The 9,534-nt window shown below is 35.0% G+C and overlaps 1 protein-coding gene across 1 annotated transcript in view; it reads left to right on the forward strand.

The window, feature by feature from the left end:
- Positions 1-9,534, forward strand: part of LOC108668085 (ADP-ribosylation factor-like protein 3) — a 22,614-nt gene that overhangs the window by 1,950 nt on the left and 11,130 nt on the right. The window lies entirely within an intron of this gene.

Raw genomic sequence — 9,534 nt, forward strand, 5'->3', positions numbered from 1 at the left:
GGTGGGGGAGGAGAAACTGGCCGGGGTGCCGGTGTTGGGTGAGTGGTGGGGGAGGAGAAACTGGCCGGGGTGCCGGTGTTGGGTGAGTGGCGGGGGAGGATAAATGCTCACGTCTCAGATAAATAAAAAAAAGATAAAAAATCCTGCGGCCAATCTCCAAATTCAGTGACCAAGGAATATCTCCCAAACTAATGAACGGAGCTCAATGAAACTTGGTACACGTATTCATTAGGATCTAACGGTGATGTTTAGCACGGGAAAAAATTTCCATATGACCTTCATTCGTGAGTTGTAGAACTATTTGGGCCGAAATTTGCAGCGATCAAGAAATTTAATCTAACCTACTTAACAGATTTGAATTGGATATACAAATCTGACCTCCCAGCGGTGATGTTTAGCTCGTGACAATTTTTTAGATTTTGCCTTCGTTCGCGAGTTATACGGATATACGGAGAAACGATAATAATTTCAGAGTCCGATTTTAAATTTGCATTAACAAAGAGCCGTATTCGTATAGCCGTATAACTTGCAAACGAAGAAAAAGTCGAAAAAATTAACACGAGCTAAACATTACCGTTGGTAGGTTAGGAATATATAATCAAAGTCCCGTTCATATCAAATCAATAATTTAAAAGAAATTTCTTGGTCACTGGAAATATCGGCACGAATTGTCGTATAATTCACGAATGAAGGGGAAATGGAAGAAATTTTACGAGCTAACATCAAGGTTACGTCATAATTAATACATTTACAAAGTTTCATTGAGCTGCGTTTATTAGTTTGTGAGATATTCATTGGTCACTGAACTTGTAGATTGGCCGCAAGACCGGCCGCGTGTCCGACCGTAAATTTGTCCGAGACGTCCGGTGCTCAATGCATTGTGGCCTGGGGCCATACATTCAAAAAAAGTTAAGAGATCGTATGTTCAGGAACCAATCATTGATGGCCTTTTAAGCAAAACCCACCAATCATAGACAAGAAAATAGAGCGTAAGTACTTACGTTCACTTAGCGAGTTTTGAAAGTATGGCCTCTGATCCATAATTTTTATGATAACTGAATGGAACCTTGAACCATTTCTCAAAGCTAAAATTATGCCACGAGATATTCCTCACCTGCGAATGCCATGGATATTGTACGCATATTTCCATGAATATCTTACTGATATTCAAAAGGATTTCATAGTCATATAAACATGACAATTATTATCAAATCCACATAGATATCAAACTTGTATTTACATGGATATCTCCCTCATATATACATGTATATTTTCTTCATGTTCACATGGATATCATCCTCATGTTCATATAGATTATAGAGTAATAAGGTTTTAAGCGTCATAATTTAATTGATTCCATATCGATTCATTTTATATTATTGCATGAAACTTAACATACTAGCCCATGCTTACTGTTCCCTGACATAAATTAAAATTAAATAACATTCATTATTTATACATACTGATTTTTTATCAATTTGAAATTTCCCATAGATTGCAGACTTGAAAAATAACAATAAATATTAACTTTATATTACTTGAAAAAATAATCGGTTGCTAATTATTTAACAAAGAGTTTCCACGAACACATCGCGTCTTGGTCGAGCCGTTAAGCTATGTAGTCCCTGCTAATATTAAAGTTTTCTATTCGCTTTTTCTCATAGAAAACGGACAATGGTAAACTAAAATAAAACTGGTTGTCAATTTATTCACCATTAAAATACAATAAAAACTAAACTAGTAGAAAACTAATTATCTAACCATTTCAAAAAGTATAAAATAAAAACAAAAATAATATAAATTACTAATCTGTTCGTTTCCTAATAGCATTGAGGCACTCTTAATACTGCGTTTTTTTCGTTCAGCACAATAACTTAGGGATAGTAATATTACATATTATATTTATATTAACACGGAACATGAGCCATTTCTTTAGTGGATTAATTTAAGAAGTAATTAAGGGTACGCACACAGTGAAAGCAGGTTTGCCCGCGCGGGCAACCTGCTTCAACCTGCCACAAGAATGAACATAGGATAATAATGTAAGTGTTCACAGTGAAAACCTGTACGAATAGGCTTCTGTATGCTATGGTTTCAACCTGCCACAAGAATGAACATAGGATAATAATGTAAGTGTTCACAGTGAAAACCTGTACGAATAGGCTTCTGTATTTCTATGGATTCAGGCGCCAGCCTGAGCAGGTAACCAGCACGCTGGCAACCTGCTTTCACTGTGTGCGTACCCTATATGGATGGTTGCTAGCCAGGATGCTAAACCTTCTATTTACGTGGAATTAATTTGTATGTGGCTGATTATATAATATTCCTATATTATATTATTTAATAAATCAGCAGACAATCAATAAAGCAAGCCCTATGCATTTGTTCCTATATTCTGCAACATGAAACTTATCGCGATATTGCAGAGCTGGGGACGGTTAACATATTTCTGCGGCGAGCTCGTAGAAAATAGTTAGGTGTCGGGCGCTTATATATTAAATGCACATTCTAATTACTAATTGTAACGCTTACAAATGCGAATTGTTAATTCCTGATTACCGTGTACGAGTCTTTGTAGAGAATTTTTCACTTATACTCCTTGAATTAACTTACACAATCAAGGCACAACGACCAGGCTGCTTAACGTCAATCGTCACATTTTAGGCCTAACTCAGCAGTTCATCCGTTACAAAAATAGATCAATATTTTCGGCAGCATAAATAATTAAATTAGCGTTCGCTTTGTTTGAATTCATTTCAACCAAACCATTTGACGTAATAAAAATAAACAAGCAAATTTCCTGCTTGTGCAGCCCTGCTGTTTGAATGAAATTATTAACAATCGATGGGAAGTTCTCTATGAATTAGAATTCAATTAAACTCCCTTGATTAGAATCAAATATTCAAAAAACCCTATACTATTATTGCCTTAATCAAGGAAAACTCAACCAATACAATGAAAATACAAGAGTCGTGGTGATAAATCACCGTATTGATGCCTCAACAGCTGCCATACTCACCCTGAGGAGGAGGAGACTTGTACTGCAGGACGCCCGCCAGGATATCTGACTTCGCCTGCAAATAATGACAAGTTACGTGCAATTAGGCGGGGGTAATAATAAATAAATGATGAATTGCCAATAATATCAGGAATATTGTTAATTAATGAAGGGAGGGGGAAAAAAGAAAATATCCGTAATAAATAATAAAAAGTGAAATTAGGAAAGAGGGTATCTATGTATGTACATACAGTCGCGAGATATCAGCGGATAGAGAGTCACGTCTAACGATGTAGAAACTCATTAATCAAAAGAGGAGACTTTTCAAAGTCCCTATTTTCCCCGTATTTTACATAAATTCGTACGTTTTACATAAATTTTGTATGAAATTTCATAAAGCTCGGTGAGTTAATAAAAATTTTTATCGGAGGGTAGCCCCTAACCTTGAACTTAAGTTTTTGCCGCAATAAAATCATCGTTTTCAGTATCACCACATTCATCTGTCATTAAGTATTTCTGAGACTGTTCCTATAAACGCGTTGGTTCTCCGTTCCTTATTTTACATTGCCATTTTCGTTTTCTTTGCAACAACTAAGCGTATTTTGCTCCTTTAGTAAGTTGGACGCAGCCTTATATTATAACTTTAACTTGTATCATTTCTATCAAATCAATTCCAAGAATGTGCCAACGTTTAATAAATCTATATTTAGAATATGTCAAATTTATATTAAATTATACGGTAATTCCACGTCAAGTGTACCAATTTTAAAAGTCAGCCCCACCTAACCATTACCAACTTTAAATTTTTTAGACATGAATTTCATTACCGGAATAAAGAGGAAAGAATTTATAACCATAATGAAGAGGATTTATTTTTCTGCCGGAATGAAGAGGAATGAATTTGTTACAGGAATGAGTTTTGTTAGATAAATGAAGAGGAATGAATTTTGTTACAGGAGTGAGTTTTGTTGAATAAATGAAATGGAATGAATTTGGTTACAGGAGTGAGTTTTGTTAAATAAATGAAGAGGAATGAATTTTATTACCGGAATGAAGAGGGATTTATTCTGTCACCAGAATAAAGAGGAATAAATTTTTTTTCGGTTTGCATGAGGAGGAATGAATTTTGTTGCCGGAATAAAAATGAATTAATTTTATTGATCTAATGTAGAGGAATTTATTTTGTTACTAGAATGAGTAAGAATTATTTTTTCAGGAATTACGAAGAATGAATTTTATTACCGAAATGAAGAGGAGTTGATTTTATTATACCGGACTGACGAGGAACGAATTTTATCACCGGAACGAAGAGGAATGAATTTCATACCGGAATTAAGAGGAATAAATATTGTTGCAGAAGAGAGTTTTGAAGAAATGAAAAGAAATTAATTTTATTACCTTAATTGAATAGGAGTAAATTTTATTACATGAATACGGATAATTTCAGCGTGCCAACAATTGCAGCATACGCGACTATTGCGCAGTTGATTATTGCGATGACTCCCCACTAATGTGTGATAAAATCCAGTGCCTTTAATTAAGATGGAAATAATATATAATTACATCGTAAATTACAGGATGACTGCTTGAAATAATATTCTAATGCTTGTTGCAATTGCCTTAAAAAGAAATTGGATTGCCTAACATAATCGGACGAATATTATTTATTTATTTAAATTAATTCAAATTGTCCAAAATTGCAAGACAAATATTATTTATTTATTTATATTAATTCAAATTGTGGCAATGAATGACTTTATTGAGCGCCTTTATAGTTCAAATTGTGCCAGGCATCCAAAATAATTGATCGGTTTTATTGAAGTCTTGCAAGGCGATGGTCGCTATTATGATCCTGTTGACACAAAATAATAATTGAAGGCGTTGTTTGCCTGCAGAGTCACCGATAATGTATGAAGACAAAAGCAATGATGTTCACTAATCCTAACATTCAACTACCTAAAATATTTGCCAGGTTAAAAATATTAATCAATTGAACACAAATATATGAACGACCTAATTAACAAACTTAATATTTGTATGCGTCTCAGTAGCAGCTTATTGCAATTAGGTGGCAAATATAAAATAAAGGAGAAATCAGCAAAAGAAATTACCATAGACGGAAAATAGAAAAGGATAGAACGAGATTTGACGTTGGAGAGTAGAGAAAAAAAAACGTGAGGCACAGCTTAGGAAATTTGTTTCACAGCAAATACTTTGAAAATTCAAATGAATATTTACTGATGTGACCAAGGAATTGATGTGGTATCATGTGTAGATTACCGTAAAATAATTATAGGGCTCAATAAATTAAGGAATAAGCAGCAAAAGACAAGGATTAGGCGAACTGGAAGAAGTATTAGAACTTGAAGAACTCATGCAGCTGCGTTGGCTGAAGTTGAATAACTCGTCTTATAGCATGACCAGGAATTAATAATTAAGATTTACATTATTAAAATGTAATTATTAATTAAGATTTGCAATAATGATTGTGCGAAAGCTCGATGATGATTGAATGAAGGTTTGAACTTTGAACATTTTCCAAACCAAGTTTTCTTCCCTTACTAGAAGAACCCAAAGATAGAATCAAAGGAGCCTCTAACGATCAGGGATTTGAGTCAAACGATAGACGCACGATATGTCAATATGTAAAGATTTGTAAATTCATTTCCTTATCTTTTTGTTTTGACCACTGAACATTCACATGCATGGGTATCTGAACAAAGTATTCTACTGCCTGTTGCAATGTAGAATCTATTTCAAAATTATTGCTTATTGGTACAATGCAATGTAATAATGAGCCGAATATGCAACATTTTTCAAACCAAGTTCTCATCCTATACCAGAAGAAACCATTGCTAGAATTAACATATGTCATAGCACAGCATTTTTCCTTCCTTATGAATACAGTTTCAACAAAATTTGTTTTCTACAATTAATTTAGATTGGTGTTCAAACTTTCTTGAAAAATGGAATAATTGAATGAATAATTTTGAAAATGAATAATATTCACTGACGAACATAAATGAATTATCTGCAAATATTTTGTGTATAAATGTTATATTTATTAAAAAAACTGTAAATGCATTGGAAGAGGTTTGCAAATTTTCCTGTAATAAGGGTCCCTTATTTCAAAATTTTCCAGACTTTGAGTTGAAATTTCGGCAGTCGGATTGAAATATGAACAAATTATGATATATGTGTGAAATTTCATCAATATCGGTGATGGTCATGTGGGGACCTCTGGTTTACCTGATGTGGAATATGGCTATATTAAATTTATATGATATTAGATCAAATCTTTATTTTATTATCATAATTTTAATCAGGAGCATATTGATCGTGAAATTTGAGCTGGCAGTTTGTCACATACTGTTAGGATTGTGCCATCATTATTTAAGTCTTACATCTTCTCTCAAACGCAGTAAAACCTGAAGCTATTCTGGCTGTCTTCTTCCGTCCAACTTCCTACTCCTCTCACTGACTTCCTCTAAATTTCTAGAATTCAATTCTTCAGTCACTGAATCATCATACAGTATCAACATTGTACATTAGCACTGAGGAGACCACGCCTGCAGCGCTGAACTACACCACGCTTGCAACATTATTATTGTTTGCTGCTATTATAGAAGCAAATTGAATTGTGACCTAACGATTGGCTGTTAGCTTGCTTTTTAATGTAAAACAATACAATAAGAACAATACATAATACTTTTTGAAAACTTCGTTGCCTGTTCTTGCAATATTTTCGTGTTGATGAGTTCATTATTTAAAAATAAATTATTAAATAAAATTCGATTGTATAAATTCCTTCCAACATCGGTTCAAATTATCCAGAGATTGGCTCGGTTCAAATGATAATTTAATGGCTCGGTTCAAATGATCACAACTTCGAAGTAAAGACAGTTACCTGTAAATTTAATAAATGATTTTCTCTTGCAGAACACGATTTTGTAAGCTTTTTCTAATATATAATAAAATATTGTCAGCGATCAAAACTCACCCAGTTACCAGACTTCTTGGTCTTTTTGCCCGTCTGGTTTCTGCCCATCTTGGTGGAGTAAAGGAGCGTTAGAACTTCGTACGCACACACTGACAACTCGACTGCCACTGGCGGTTGTGCCCTGCCCCTACCTTTATATACCCTGAGCTCCAGTCCACGAAGGCCTATCCACGCACGTGGCTGATGAGATACCACGTGACAAAGAAAAATTGTATCGAATAATTTTTTTTGCCTTGCGAATTTCGTTCGTGATATTGATGGACTTGAAGGTTCTTAAAATTCACTAAAAGTTTCTCTGATTACTCGCGGTTTAATTATCATAGATTTTTATCTCAATAAGACTAACATTTTAAACCAAACTATTAACTCATGCGTCACGTCGGAAAATATCTAATGCTCTGACATTAGTTAAAGCCTTATGAGAAATATCCAGAATAGTAACTAATTTTCAGATTTTTACGCAGTATAAATTCTGAATACAAATTCTGATCCGGGCATTTCAACTGCTGCTAGAAACGTTTCATCTTCTCGAATCATCCGAGGCGTAATTGCTGGCGTCTAGTTTTGTTTTTTAAATATAATTAAGGTTGAAACATGAATTTATCTTGACATTATTCGTTCGGTTACTTTGCCGCATTGTCTTCCTTCTCATATGAAAAGAAATGCATAATTTGATTACATCTTACCTGATGGTTGCGGCTCATTGATGTCCTTATCAATGTTGTTTTGGGTTATACGTTTTCCCTGGCAAATCAACGTAATAAAGTCCAAAGAAAAAAAACGTGTATGTTCGCATCTCGCAGGTGTATTACCTGCCAAGAACAAAGCATTACAACGGAGAAAGTTGCCCATAGCTAAACTGCACCTATTTACGGTCAAATATTAAGCTCCAGAGGTTAATTTTTTTGTCCCGACACCAGGTTGACCTGACGCGCCTGATTTGCGTGAAGAGACTCGAACATCCCATGACAAAGAGCGCGCGTGTGTTTCACTGGGCACAAAACTGGGCAAAAAATTCTGTATACAATTTGAAGATATTTTAACTCGCTTGTGAGGCCGAATTCCCTGAAGACTGAGCTTTTAGTTACGCTTCACTGGGTGGAATGAGTACAGCTTTCTGGTTGGATAATTGAAAATTACTCACAAGCTTTCAATTTGGTTTAAATTGGAATAGGACAAATAATTAAAAAATATAGTAAATGTTTAATGCACGTTCATCAATATGCTTCAAACCTTTTTCTCAAACCATATAATAAGTAATTACGATAATAACAATTAAGAATTTCTCGGAGGTCAATGAGAGGATATAGTTGCATTTTCTACAGTTTATTTCTGAATGTGATCGCTATTTCAACATTTTCATCCTCAACGGATGTTCGTAGTTCAGCACGATTATCTTTTTGCTACCTCACTAACAGATCTCATGAGAGCAACTTGGATATTTCCAAGCTGGTACATCGATTTGTTACCAGCGGAACTTAGTTAAGTCTCACGTGTATGCCGAAGACATGCGCTCAACTTACACAATTTGTTCGTCTCTTGGACGATATTCTTTGTACGCTTGAGCCTATAGCTTAGAATTGTTTGTGGCAAGCAGCGCAGGTAGCGGCCTTTGTTTTACAATCAGCCTACAAACTTTCAGGGGCAAGATGTCAACTCTCACGCTTCGTATACAAACTATACACACGCTCAGTATAATGTGTTATGTATACTGTGTATTTTCAAATTTTGAATGCACAATGTATTTTAGTATATTTGAACATTTTTAAACTTAGTCCCAGTTTGAATTCAACTGTTAGCTCTTATCCCCTTGAAATTGTGAATAGATAGTTATTTTGTGCTCTGTCTATTATTTGTAAATTCAGGTTTTTGATTACGTTCTGTGCTTTCAATTTTATTAATTTGTGACTTTATATATGAATTCTAGATTCTATGAACTGACGATGGAGCAGGACTCACGAAACTGCCACTCAAACATACTGAATGTTCCAAATGTGCGTACTCATGTTCGAACAAGTAGTGGCTACAAGCGCATGTTCTCTCTAAACATTTGAAGGAAAAGCCGCATAAATGTTAAAAATGTGACGCCTCGTTTGTGACAAAGTAGCTCCTGCATCAACATTGTATGTCCAAACATTCAGCGGAAAAGCCATACAAATGTATGGAATGTGAATATTCATGTGTTAAAAAACATTGTCTTGATGAACGCACAATGATAAGACATGCGCTACATTAGCCTTACAAATGTTGTGAATGTGGCAGAGCTTACGGGACTAAAGCGCAGCTACAGCAACATATCAACATGAAACATTCGTCTTCTGATGCGCACCAATGTTGTGAATGTGAAAGTTCTTTTGCCTCCAAGCAACAATTAAAACAAAATATAAAATTCCGATATACAATCAGAGATCATCATGAATGTCCAGTATGTGGGAACTCTTCATGACCTGCATGGTCTGCCTCATGACCTGCATGGTCTGCCTCATGACCTGCACGGTGTGCCTCATGACCTGCACGGTCTGCCTCATGACCTGCA

The sequence above is a fragment of the Hyalella azteca genome, unplaced genomic scaffold (genome assembly GCF_000764305.2).
Source record: "Hyalella azteca isolate HAZT.00-mixed unplaced genomic scaffold, Hazt_2.0.2 contig12308, whole genome shotgun sequence".
In the NCBI taxonomy this organism is placed as follows: domain Eukaryota; kingdom Metazoa; phylum Arthropoda; class Malacostraca; order Amphipoda; family Hyalellidae; genus Hyalella; species Hyalella azteca.